The sequence below is a fragment of the Chrysemys picta genome, chromosome 7 (assembly GCF_011386835.1).
Source record: "Chrysemys picta bellii isolate R12L10 chromosome 7, ASM1138683v2, whole genome shotgun sequence".
In the NCBI taxonomy this organism is placed as follows: domain Eukaryota; kingdom Metazoa; phylum Chordata; order Testudines; family Emydidae; genus Chrysemys; species Chrysemys picta.
Window position 1 is genome coordinate 128,573,848 of NC_088797.1, and position 13,037 is coordinate 128,586,884.

Below are 13,037 nucleotides of genomic sequence, written 5' to 3' on the forward strand. Positions count from 1 at the left end.
GGTCTCTTCAGAGGACAGGAGAGACGCTGCTTCCCTGCTCTGTTTGGAGTATCCTGTCTCCCTCGTCCTGCCATTCAGATCAGCGCAGAGAGGAGGGGCCTGGCACATGGCTGTCCGTGTGCTGCCAGACTTTGCCTTGTGCCAAGAGGGGAAGAGTACAGAGCTGGGGACAGTGCTCCACAGTCATTGTCAGCATTATTGCTAATAATTGTTTGGTTTGACTCTGACCCTAAGCCACTTAAATGATTTCCGTGGGCTGCAGTAGAAGGGCCAAATCCCTACTTTCCACTTCTGAAGCAGGGGCCAGGGCTGGGCAAGGTCCCTCCCCTTGGTCTTGGAGAAGAAACTCCTCTGGCAGACTGGCTGTGCCGTTAAAAGGCACCAAACAGCCAAGTCCTGTCAGCACCTCTCAGAATCAGAGAACACCGTGATTCCTGGATGGCTTTAGCCATCCTCGGCATTTCAGCTTTGCACTCCTGGGAGCTGCCGAAGGGTGTCCAGGAGCCAGAGGAGGTGCTGGAGGGCATGCGTGCTGTGGTCTCACATCTTCCTACGTATGAGGACGTGGGCAGTGAGGTTCAGCCGGGGCTAAAAGCGAGGGAGGCCAGAGAGAAGGGCGCAGCAATAGTGCAAGGGGATAGCAGAAGAGCAGGCGAGACGGTGATAGACACAAATAGCTGGAAGAGACACAGGACAGCCACAGAAACATGGGAGATGCAGGAGTCTCCTGGGAAAAGGAATTTGCATTGTCCTGAACAGGACCGTTGTTCAGTGGCAGCATTCCCTGAAGGACTGTGAACAAAAGCTGCAGTATGGGGGCTGGGCAAGGGGAGGCGGCGAGTGGATTCCGCTGGGAGCGGAGTTAGGTCCAGACTTCGTTAACAGCTGCATGAATAATCTGGCATAGACAATAAACAGTGCACGAACGTAATCCCTGGTGCACCAAGGAGAGAGCGCCGACCAGATCCTCAGCTCTGTTCCAGCAGCACAAAGGAGCCGTAGAGCTGCCTTTAGCAGCCCCCTGAGATTCCACTGCCTCCATGTGTCTCCGCCACCCCCACTCCCAGGCTCTGACCTAGCAACTGTGTCTAGGAACCAAGGGGCCATGGACAGCCAGTGCAGTTTACAACAGGCATGAGGCTGCTCTAAGTTGTGTCCAGAGCTGACCTGGGTCCTGGCCAGCCCCAGCACGTCCCCGGGGGCGGGAGCTGTACCTTTAAGTGTCTGAGCTCTCCAGACAGGGAGTGGGGGAGGGGTGCTGCAGAAGCCCATGGACCTGTCACAGGGGACCCGGGTCAGCACTGGAGCTGGGGGGGAGGCCAGGCTGGAGCAGGCATCCCCGTACCAGCTCTGCGCTGGACATGAGTACGCCGCTCGTGCCACTGTGGCTAGAGGCGCTGGCCACCCTGAGTGCATCCCTATGGCCTCCGACTGATACACGTGGGGGGACAGCTAGTCCCATGCCTTGGCACACTAGCTAGATTAGAGTTAACAGGAGCGTGTCTTGAGCTGAGACTCTCACTCCCAACTCCAAGTGTAGACGTACCCTAATAAAAAGAGGCTCGGTCTCTAGCACCGAGGGCCCCCCATGATTACTGAGCACAGCACCCCCCTCCTGTGGCCCTGGGATGAGTGGCCCAGAGATGGCTAACGGGCCCTGGCCATTCTGGAGGGGGGTCAGTGATGGGCAGATTGCTGCTGCTCCCGGATTTGTCTTGGAGCTCAAGTGACCACTTCTTTGGTGACACTGCTGGAAGGGGTGGGATGCAGAACGGGGGTGACAGTCACGCCTGCCTCACCCTCAGCCTAGGCTGTTCTCACAATGCTGGAGCATGGTGCAGCTGGTTCATGGAGAGCTTTGTGATTCTGATTATTGGCTATAACGTCTCAGTGCTGACAATGCTCCTGGTGCTGGACACGGTGCTGCGACAAAGGCATTCTTTGCCCAGCAAAGAGCCCGAGCTGACACACAGACCTAGGCCTGTAGGAACTGGAACTGAAGGGCAATAGGGATTTCAAAGCAGTGGTTTGGAAGAGATGGGACAAATGCTAAGCCATTGGTCTCTTTCTTTGAATCCTTGAAAACACTACTCTTCAGTGTTTCGCTAGTAGACTTTTAATTCTCTTCAAAAAGGACTTTCCCACTTCTTTCTTCTTTGCGCAATGTTCACGGGTGTTATGGAGTTGGATCATAGATAATCTGTGTGCTGTGTGGGAACATCTTACAACCTGTTTCCAGCTTCCAGTCTGCATCCCATCTACAGTGAAGAGAGTTCGCAGGGTTGTTGTCCAGAATAGATTTCTTCTGCTGGCTCCATATCCTTTGTAGACTTCTAATTTGCTCAAGGCTTGATGTCCTAGGAACGGTATTGGTCTTAATAAATTATCTGTGGTGGAAGCGTTATAGCTAAAAGATTTAAATTGTTCTGTTTGGCTAAGGGCTTTGTCCTGGTCTTTCTGATACACTGTGGTGTTGGGTTAGAGTTCATCACGCTTTCCCCATTAATTATTTGTATAAGTCTCCTCCGTTAATCAGATCCACACAGTGATTTGTAGGTATTGTGTTTGTACCCAACTTCCCTTTAGCCTCTTGCCTCTCCCTGAAATACTGTTATAGATGGGTGCACAAGACTGCATGAAATGGTATGCTGTCTGAAGCGGCTGGGTGTAATTAAGACTGCATTATATTTATACTTCAGGGATGATCTGAGTGTAGAATCCTTTTCTGTTGCTATACTCAACTGCTTTATATTGTTGTAAATGTCCTGTATCGGCCAGGACTGTCTCTCCATGAATGGAGTCTGTCAGTAGGGGCTGTTCATGACATTAGCAGAGATGTGTTCTCTCTGAAATGCCTTGTTCTGCAGATCACTGTAATGGTAGCTGTGTAAATGTTCCTAGTCACAATCAAATCACCGTGGAGAACAACACACAGAGCTACATAATACAGCGTATTGCTGCTTACACATGAGAGTATTTCAAAACAAGCCAGGCAGAACACACAACAGTGAGGTTGGGGCAGCAATCCCAAACATTGAAGGATCAGTCTCCATCAGAACACGGTGAATAGCAGAACCACCAGGGATAGAAGATTCAGTTTGGATAACAACACTGGGAAAACTTAAAGGGAAACAGTTTTAAAAGCTGGGAAGAAATTAGATAGCTGTATGTCTGAATGTGATTACACTTTAAAGTAGTCTCTTGCTCCCCTCCCCTCCCACCACTGGCCACTTTGCTCTGCTTCTCATGGGGTGGTGGAGAGTGATTCTCATGCTGTCCTTTCTAGCCAAAAATTAGACCTTGTCCAACGGCTCCATGTCTAGTTGGCAGCCGGTATCAAGCGGAGTGCCGTAAGGGTCGGTCCTGGGGCTGGTTTTGTTCAATATCTTCATTAATGAACTGGAGGATGGCGTGGATTGCACCCTCAGCAAGTTTGCAGATGACACTAAACTGGGAGGAGTAGTAGATATGCTGGAGGGTAGAAATAGGATACAGAGGGACCTAGACAAATTAGAGGATTGGGCCAAAAGAAATCTGATGAGATTCAACAAGGACAAGTGCGGATTCCTGCACTTAGGATGGAAGAATCCCATTCACTGTTACAGACTAGGGACCGAGTGGCTAGGCAGCAGTTCTGCAGAAAAGGACCTAGGGGTTACAGTGGACGAGAAGCTGGATATGAGTCAACAGTGTGCCTTGTTGCCAAGAAGGCTAACGGCATTTTGGGCTGTATAAGTAGGGGCATTGCCAGCAGATTGAGGGACATGATCATTCCCCTCTATTCGACATTGGTGAGGCCTCATCTGGAGTACTGTGTCCAGTTTTGGGCTCCACACTACAAGAAGGATGTGGAAAAATTGGAAAGAGTCCAGAGGAGGGCAACAAAAATGACTGGGAGCTGGAGCACATGAGTTATGAGGAGAGGCTGAGGGAACTGGGATTATTTAGTCTGCAGAAGAGAAGAATGAGGGGGTATTTGATAGCAGCCATCAACAACCTGAAAGGGGGTTCCAAAGAGGATGGATCTAGACGCTTCTCAGTGGTAGCAGATGACAGACCAAGGAGTAATGGTTTCAAGTTGCAGTGGGGGTGGTTTAGGTTGGATATTAGGAAAAACTTTTTCACTAGGAGGGTGGTGAAGCACTGGAATGGTTACCTAGGGAGGTGGTGGTGATTTTTAAGGTCAGGCTTGACAAAGCCCTGGCTGGGATGATTTAGTTGAAGATTTGTCCTGCTTTGAGCAGGGGGTTGGACTAGATACCTCCTGAGGTCCCTTCCAACCCTGATATTCTATGACTCTATGATTCTAACTCCAAGGTAGCTGTTTATTCCTCACAGCCCCTGGGAGTGAGGGAGGATCATTGCCCATGTTAAGGGTGAGGGAGCAGAGTGAGAGGTGAAATGCCTGGCCAGTGTCACGGGGAGTGTCGGTGTTAACTGCTCAGTGAGCCTGGGGCTCACATTAGGAGACAAGAACTGACACTTTGATTGAAGATGAGGAAGAACAGATTGCAGGGAGATGAGGCATTGCTTTTTTAGCTTAATGGCTGTTGCCTGCTGTGCAATGGAGACTTGTGAGTGCACAGGTGCAAGAGGGAATTTCTGCAGGCACAACAAACAGTCCAGTTTGATGAGGTGTTAATTAGCCCATTCATGGAGCCTGAGCTGTTGCACAGCAGACATGTTAGCTACCTACTGTGCTCACAGGACTAGGAATCCCAGAACGGCAGAGTTCTTTGGTTGGGAAAAGGTTGTGGGATTGTAAGGAATTCATGTCGATTTTAATAGCAGCTCAGGCGCTGGCACATGGAGTAATGCGTGGCCGATGCACACGGCAGTGCTGGGAAAGAAGTAGACAATAGAGCTGCATTGTCGGACTCTGGAATTCCCAAGGGTTCTGGCAGCCACGTGAAGAGTCAGCGTCGCAGGCCTCACTAAGCTGGCAGGAGTGCTGACTCTTCTGAGTCACTCTGGATCGTTAATAACGAAGCACGCGTACCTCTGTTGCAGCCAAACATATTTCTGTGCTTCTGGCTCCTGCGGCCCATAGCCTGATGTCACGTGGGCCTCTGAATGCTCCTGACTTCTGCCTGAACCACAGCACGCTCACAAGGTCAAAGCAGACAATGGACGCCAGTGCCAAGGTCGGGACATCCATCAGCTCATGAACTGGGAACCCCCCCACCCTCCACATGTGGCAGCCATGCTGTGAGAGAGCTAGCCCTGCTTCCATCTCCCTGGAGCTCTGCTCTAGTCTAGTCTAGTCTACATAGGCTCTTATTCCATCCTCAGCCCACTTTCAAGTAATGTATTAAGAGATGTGGCTATCATTGGTCACGTGTGGCTTGTTCTTGTGTTCATCCTCTCCCGGCTGGGAAAGTTGTGTGCACAGGGGCGTGTTTGCTTTGGAAGGTTTGCTAGGGAAGTTTTGGTTTTTGTTTTAAATGTCCATGCTACTCTCTGCATGTTAGAGAAGACAGGTTGGAGCAGTGTCCTGGCACTTGGAGCAGAAGGTGGGAAAATCTGAGATGACCCTTAGCTCCGGTGGGACGGGCCCCAGGAAAAGCTCTGTCTCCTACACAGCCACAGACCTTCCACAGAACCCACCCTCAGCCACCTGGACCTACATTGCCCAGAGGGCGCCCCTAGGGGAAGGGAGTGATGTTATGACACCAGGGTCTCCAACCTGGGTCTGCAGGGTTTATAGGAGCATCTGGCAGCCTGCTGATGCTTGCTTCCCTGGGACCCATGAAGCCCAGCCCCAATTTGAGGCTCTGCCCCTGCAGTCCTATTGGTGGTGTCACAGAGCAGCTGATTGGCCAGCTGGCCCTACATAAGCCGGGAGCCAGGAACAGGACGCTGTCTGAACAACTGGGCTCCAGCCTGTTCTGGACTGTGTGCCTTGTGTTTCCTGCTCCCCTGGCATGATTTCCTGGCCTTCTGACCCGGTGTGACCCCTGGCATCTGATTTGTGATTCTGACCTCCTGGTATCATGACCCAGCTCACGCTTGTCTTGTCACTGTGGACTCTGGCTCTGACTATTGGGTCTGGCTGCCCACGACCTGGCTGTGACAAAGTTTGCAAACAATGCAAAAATTGGGGGAGTTGTAAGTAATGAAGAGGACAGGTCACTGATTTAGAGAGAACTGGGTGCAAGCAAACAATAGGCATTGTAATATGGATAAATGTAAATGTATGCATCTAGGAGCAAAGAATGTAGGCCAGTGGTTCTCAACCTATTTACCACAGTGGGCTACATATGCAGCTATCTCTGCGTTATATGGGCTGCATCCACAGAATAGATATACTACCTGTATGGCCCTGAGGATGTCACATGGGCCGCAGCTCTGTGCTGATTGTGCTGCGGGTTGAGAACCACTGACGCAGGCCATACTTACAGGACGGGGGTCTCAGTCCTGGGAAGCCGTGACTCTGAAAAAGATTTTGGGGTCATAGTGGAAAATCAGCTGAACTTGAGCTCCTAGTGTGATGCTGTGGCCAAAGGAGCAAATGCCATCCTGGGCTGCATGAACAGGGGACTCTCAAGTAGAGCAGAGAGGTTATGTTACCTTGGAATGTGGCCCTGGTGCGGCCAGTGCTGGAATCCTGTGCCCAGTGCTGGTGCTCGCAGCTCACGAAGGATGTTGATAAATTGAAGAGGAGTCAGAGAAGAGCCATGGGAATGATTAAAGGATTAGAAAACCTGCCTGAGTGACAGACTCAAGGAGCTCGATCTGTGTATCTTAAAAAAGCAACAGTTACGGGGTGACTTGATTACAGTCTAGAAGTACCTACCAGGAAACAGATATGTAATAATGGGCTCTTCAGTTTAGCAGAGACAGGTGTGACATGATCCCATGGCTGGAAATTGAAGCTAGACAAATTCAGACTAGAAATAAGGTGTAAATTGTTAACAGTGAGCGTGATTAACCCTTGGAACAATTTACCAAGGGTCACGGTGGAGTCTCCATCACCGACAATTTGTAAATCCAAGATTGGATTTTTTTAAAGCTCTGCTCTAGTAATTATGTTGGGGGAAGTTCTCGGGCCTGTGCAATGCTGGACGTCAGACCAGATGATCACAATGGTCACTTCTGGCCTTGGAATCCGAGTCTATGGACTGCTCTGCCAAGCCTCTTTGCTTGGGTGACAGTATCTTCCCTTGACTCACAAACCAGTGCCCTTCCCCCTGCTCCTGACCAGTCCCTTGAGTACCCGCCACCCCCCATTCACAGGCATCCCGTCACCTTTTAAATATTTGTAGTCCTTTGATCTGATAACTCCCAGCTTTGGCAAAACAAGGATTGCAGTTTGTTGGAGACAGTAGGTAGGACCCTCGAAGTGAAGAGTTTTCCCCATTGCCTTTCAAGGGTGTGCCTGGTGTCACGGAGTCCCCGGGCGATGCCCTGGAGCTGCTCCCTACGAAGCCAGGCAGGACTCTGAGGGAGCCTCCTCTCTCTGAGCAGACTGTCTCCAGGCAAGAAGCTTCCCCAGCTTCGACCTTCCTGGGTCTGACCTCGGAGCATTCAGCATCCCCTGCGCCACCGTGCGCTTCCCGCAGCGAGTCCGCCCTGGCGGGCTCCTGGGGAAGCCAGAGGGCCCTGTCCCAAATCCGCAGTCAGACGTGACTCTCAGCCAGCCAGTAAAACAGAAGGTTTATTAGATGACAGGAACACAGTCCAGAACAGAGCTTGTACGTACAGAAACAGGATCCCTAAGTCAGGTCCATCTTGGGGTAGGGAGGCCAGAGCCCCATCTAGGCCTCCCTCCATTTCCCCAGCCAGTTCCGAACTGAAACTTTCCAGCCCCTCCTCTGCCTTTGTCTCTTTCCTGGGCAAGGAGGCCACCTGATCTCTTTGTTCTCCAACACCTTCAGTTGGCACCTTGCAGGGGAGGGGCCCAGGCCATCAGTTGCCAGGAGACAGGGTGTCGACCATTCTCTGTGCAGACAGCATCAAACTGGCCCTCTCGGGCTCTGCAACAATCACACCCCCCCATCCCACACACCCAGAGACTTAAGAAATGCATAGGGGAAATTGAGGCACCCACACAGTATTCAGAGACAACATTAAGAACAGTCCCACTTTGTCACACCTGGATCTTCTTATTGGGACAGTCGTTCTGTTGCCTTATACAGTCCCCATTGAATTGAAGCATTAAGGGCATATGATAAACATACCACTTCCCCCAATACACTGTGACAAAGTTCCCCCTCTATCTTGATGGGTCCTGCACTTATTGGGGGATTTGTTCACCTCAGAGATTCACCATGTGGGTCAGGGAACAGCCCAGAGACCTTCCCCTCTGGTAGAACCCACAGTCCAGGTCAATTCCTCCTGTGTCTGATCAGGAGTTGGGAGGTTTGAGGGGAACCCAGGCCCGCCCTCTACTCCAGGTTCCAGCCCAGGGCCCTGTGGACTGCAGCTCTGCTTGACAGCTACAACTCCCTGGGCTACTTCCTCATGGCCTCCTCCCAACACCTTCTTTATCCTCACCACAGGACCTTTCTCCTGGTGTCCGATAATGCTTGTACTCTTCAATCCTCCAGCAATACGCCTTCCCACTCTCAGTTCCTAGTGCCTCTTGCTCCCAGCTCCTCGCCTGCACGCTACAAACAGAAATGAGGTCCTTTTTAAACTCAGGTGCCCTGATTAGCCAGCCTGTCCTAACTGATTCTAGCAGTTTCTTCTCAATTGGCTCCAGGTGTCCTAATTAGCCTGTCTGCCTTAATTGGTTCCAGCAAGTTCCTGCTTGTTCTGGAACTGCCCCGTTACCTTACCCAGGGAAAAGGGATCTACTTAATCTGGGACTAATATATCTGCCTTCTAACACTCTCCTGTATCCATCTGGCCTGACCCTGTTACAATACGTTATACAGTCTACCTCAATAACTAAGTTACATGTCAGCATTCTTAGATTACTACATAGCAGCTCCATGACGTCACACCTGCTGGACAGAATGCAGGTTCACTAATGTATAAATATCAACATGTACTTCTCAAAATGGATTTAGCTACTAGTTTCTGAACTTCCTTCTGTGGAATTAGGTTTTTACTGATAGCCCTAGTCTTTCAGCAGCATTTGTGTGGTGGAAGAGTGACATCCTAGGGTTGGTTAGATTATCTGCAGCTGCATGTGTTCTCCTGCTGGTCCAGCGCTCAAGTATCAAACTCTTCCTGCTTGTAGGGAAGAGCAGTATGCTAACGGATGGGGCGGCTGTTCTCTCTCTAGGAACTGTGGGAATGTGACTGTTTGTTTTTTCAGTGTAACACCGAAGCCTGGTCTACGCTGAAAAGTTTTGCCGACTTTGCTGTCAGTTTAGAATGAGGAAAAAATCGCTGCCCCTAACTGACACAGCTGTATGTGCAAAAGCCCCAGGGTGGACAAGTTTATACCAGCAAAAAATTATTTTGCTGACACACTTATTTTATTCGGGGAACTGTTACATGTTCTACTGGCAAAAGAACTGTGCATCGGGTACAGCTGCATCTCCCCGAAGAGGGTTTGCCGGTCGTCTTATACCGGTGAGTGCTTTCAAGAGCAGTCAAGGCTGCTCTAAGCCACACCGCACAGGAACCAATGGAAAAGGCCAGGGAGACGGTTATTCCTTATTATAATACGGAGCGCTACTCCTCAAGAGATGAGGCCTGATGATACACCTCTACCCGGATATAACGCGACCCGATATAACACGAATTCGGATATAACGCGGTAAAGCAGCGCTCTGGGGGGCCGGGGCTGCGCACTCCGGTGGATCAAAGCAGGTTCGATAGAACGCGGTTTCACCTATAACGCGGTAAGATTTTTTGGCTCCCTAGGACAGCGTTATGTCGAGGTAGAGGTGTAGTTCTAACATACCATTACGGCAGAAGGGTCACCAAGAATAATCATCCTCTTGAACACTGGGAGTCTTTGGGGTGAAAGGTGTTCTGTAAAATGTCCGGTACTAATGTAAGGGCGCAGGTAACAACCACCTCTAGTTAAAGCTGCTCATTACTCCGTTATAAGACCCTGGTTTTCGGTGCTTATAACTTTTGCCAAAGTTTCACCATTTGGGGTGGCTGCCTCAGGCGGAAGTTGTTTGGAGGCTGTTTTAAAATTATTCAGCCATTTGTCAAAATGAGGTTATATGAAAATACATTGTTTGGCCATGTTAAAAAAAAATCTCACAGCCATTTAATTGAGACCCTGTTACACCCCCATGCTTTGGAGCAGGGTCTTGAAGTTTGGCAGGGAAGCACCTTTGCCATTCCCATGGAAAATCTGCCCAAATCTGGCTGAGTTATGACTCATTCATAGAAACATAGAATCTAAGGGTTGGAAGGGACCTCAGGAGGTATCTAGTCCAATCCCCTGCTCAAAGCAGGACCAATCCCCAACTAAATCATCCCAGCCAGGGCTTGGTCAAGCCTGACCTTCAAAACCTCTAAGGAAGGAGATTCCACCACCTCCCTAGGTAACCCATTCCATGCTTCACCACCGTCCTAGTTAAATAGTTTTTCCTAACTTCTATAGTGAGCAGATTCTGTCTCTCCTTTAGGGCTAACTCAGGCAAAACAGCTGGGGACTCCTGGTTTATGCTTAGAAATCCTCACCCCTCAGAGTGCAGCAGCATAGGAATAATAAATTTTTAACAGGCATTTTTATTCCCTTCCCCCAGCATTCGAGCTGTGATGGGACAAGGGCTTGGGCACGTACCCTCTCCAGGCTGTGGGGGAAGCAGTCAAAAAAGTCTTTTGTCCACAATGGCTTGTCTGATTTCTGTAGACCTTCTTTGGTTGGGGAGGAGATGTTCATTCACCACAAGAGGGGTTATGTCCCACTTGATAATGTTTCTTCCCGGACTGGGGGGGATTTAGTCTTAACCAAACATTTTTACAGTTACAGAGCAAACAATTAAACCTTATTTTATAGTGTGGGAGACAGACATTATAAGTAGGATTAATACAGTACTTGCAGCATCCTACTAGCATTCCATAAACACATTCTTCAACTCTAATATCTATTTTAATAATTCGAACACACAGGTGAGTCAGCCTGGTTTCCAGATACGCATTTGTCAGTGTTGAGTGAGGCCTGGGGCCTTGGCATGAGCTGGTACCTGGTGTGCCAGCGTCACAGCAGCCATAGAAGATTAGGACACACTTAGCAACAAGAGCACACTGCTGACTCCTATCCAGCTTCTTGTCCACTGTAACCTCTAGGTCCTTTTCTGCAGAACTGCTGCTTAGCCAGTCGGTCCCCAGCCTGTAGCAGTGCATGGGATTCTTCCTTCCTAAGTGCAGGACTCTGCACTTGTCCTTGTTGAACCTCATCAGGTTTCTTTTGGCCCAATCCTCCAATTTGTCTAGGTCCCCCTGGACCCTATCCCTACCCTCCAGTGTATCTACCTCTCCCCCCAGTTTAGTGTCATCCACAAACTTGCTGAGGGTGAAACCCTTCTTGTTACCCTTCACATCCCTTGCTAGCTGCAACTCCAATTGTGCTGTGGCCTTCCTGATTACACTCCTGCATGCTCGAGCAATATTTTATACTCCTCCCTAGTCATCTGTCCAAGTTTCTACTTCTTGTAAGCTTCCTTTTTGTGTTCAAGTTCAGCGAAGATTTCTCTGTTAAGCCAAGCTGGTCGCCTGCCATATTTGCTATTCTTTCTGCACATCAGGATGGTTTGTTCCTGCAACCTCAATAAGGATTCTTTAAAATACAGCCAGCTCTCCTGGACTCCTTTCCCCCTCATATTAGCCTCCCAGGAGATCCTGCCCATCAGTTCCCTGAGGGAGTCCAAGTCTGCTTTTCTGAAGTCCAGGGTCCATATTCTGCTGCTCTCCTTTCTTCCTTTTGTGAGGATCCTGAACTCGACCATCTCTTGGTCACGGCTGCCCAGGTTGCCACCCGCTTCTACTTCTCCTACCAATCCTTCCCTGTTTGTGAGCAGTAGGTCAAGAGGAGCACGGCCCCTCGTTGGTTCCTCTGGAACTTGCACCAGGAAGTTGTTCCAAACACTCTCCAAAAACTTCCTGGATTGTCTGTGCATTGCTGTATTGCTCTCCCAGCAGATGTCAGGGTGATTGAAGTCCCCCATGAGAACCAGGGCCTGTGATCTGGAAACTTCTCTTAGTTGTCCAAAGAAAGCCTCATTTACCTCCTCCTCCTCCTGCTCTCGTGGTCTATAGCAGACACCCACCACGACATCACCCTTGTTGCTCTCGCCTCTAAACTTAACCCAAAGACTCTCAACAGGCTTCTCTCCAGTTTCATACTGGAGCACTGAGCAATCATACTGCTCCCTTACATACAGTGCAACTCCTTCACCTTTCCTCCCTGCCTGATTGAGAAATCATTGATTTGCAACTAATTATAACCTTTGCACTAAATGTGATGCTTCTTTTTGCTTGCCAGGAGAATACATTATGTCTAGACACATTTATTTAAACAATCGTATAGCTTAATTTACATTTCTTTTATTTCTTTTTATTTTTTTTTAATTATGTTAGAAAACAGTTAATGATGCTTTTCTTTATGAGATTAATTTTTTTACTTGTGATTTGTGTCGAGCTCTACTGAGATGAAATTTCAAATGCAATTAAAAATGCACAAAAACAGCATTCTATTTTTTTATTAAATAAACGACCTTAAATGTGCTGGATACATAAACTCTTTTCTTATCAAAACATATTTTTTGTTTAAAACTAACAGATTTATTAAACAAAAGCAATATCATCTGTAGTTAATGAATTGAACTAATTTGTTTCTGGTCACCATGTGCTTCAAGATTTTAGAACTAGTAGATCTCATCCTCACGCCTAGTTTTTATTCAGACTGGAAGAGGAAAATAAGCTTTCCTGCTTTTTCAGCTTCCAGTTGGTTTTGTAACTTTGAATAGACTAGTCATTGAGCTGAACTAGGTGAATAAACAGACATGAAGAAAATATTCTCTCTGTACCTGCAAGAGAGGCTACCGGTCATAGAATCAGAGAAGATCAGGGTTGGAAGAGACCTCAGGACGTATCTAGTCCACCCCCCTGCTCACAGCAGG

The 13,037-nt window shown here is 48.9% G+C and overlaps 1 protein-coding gene across 2 annotated transcripts in view; it reads left to right on the top strand.

Moving 5' to 3' along the window:
• Positions 1 to 13,037, top strand: part of HPSE2 (heparanase 2 (inactive)) — a 261,248-nt gene that overhangs the window by 164,381 nt on the left and 83,830 nt on the right. The gene's annotated exons all lie outside the window — the stretch shown is intronic.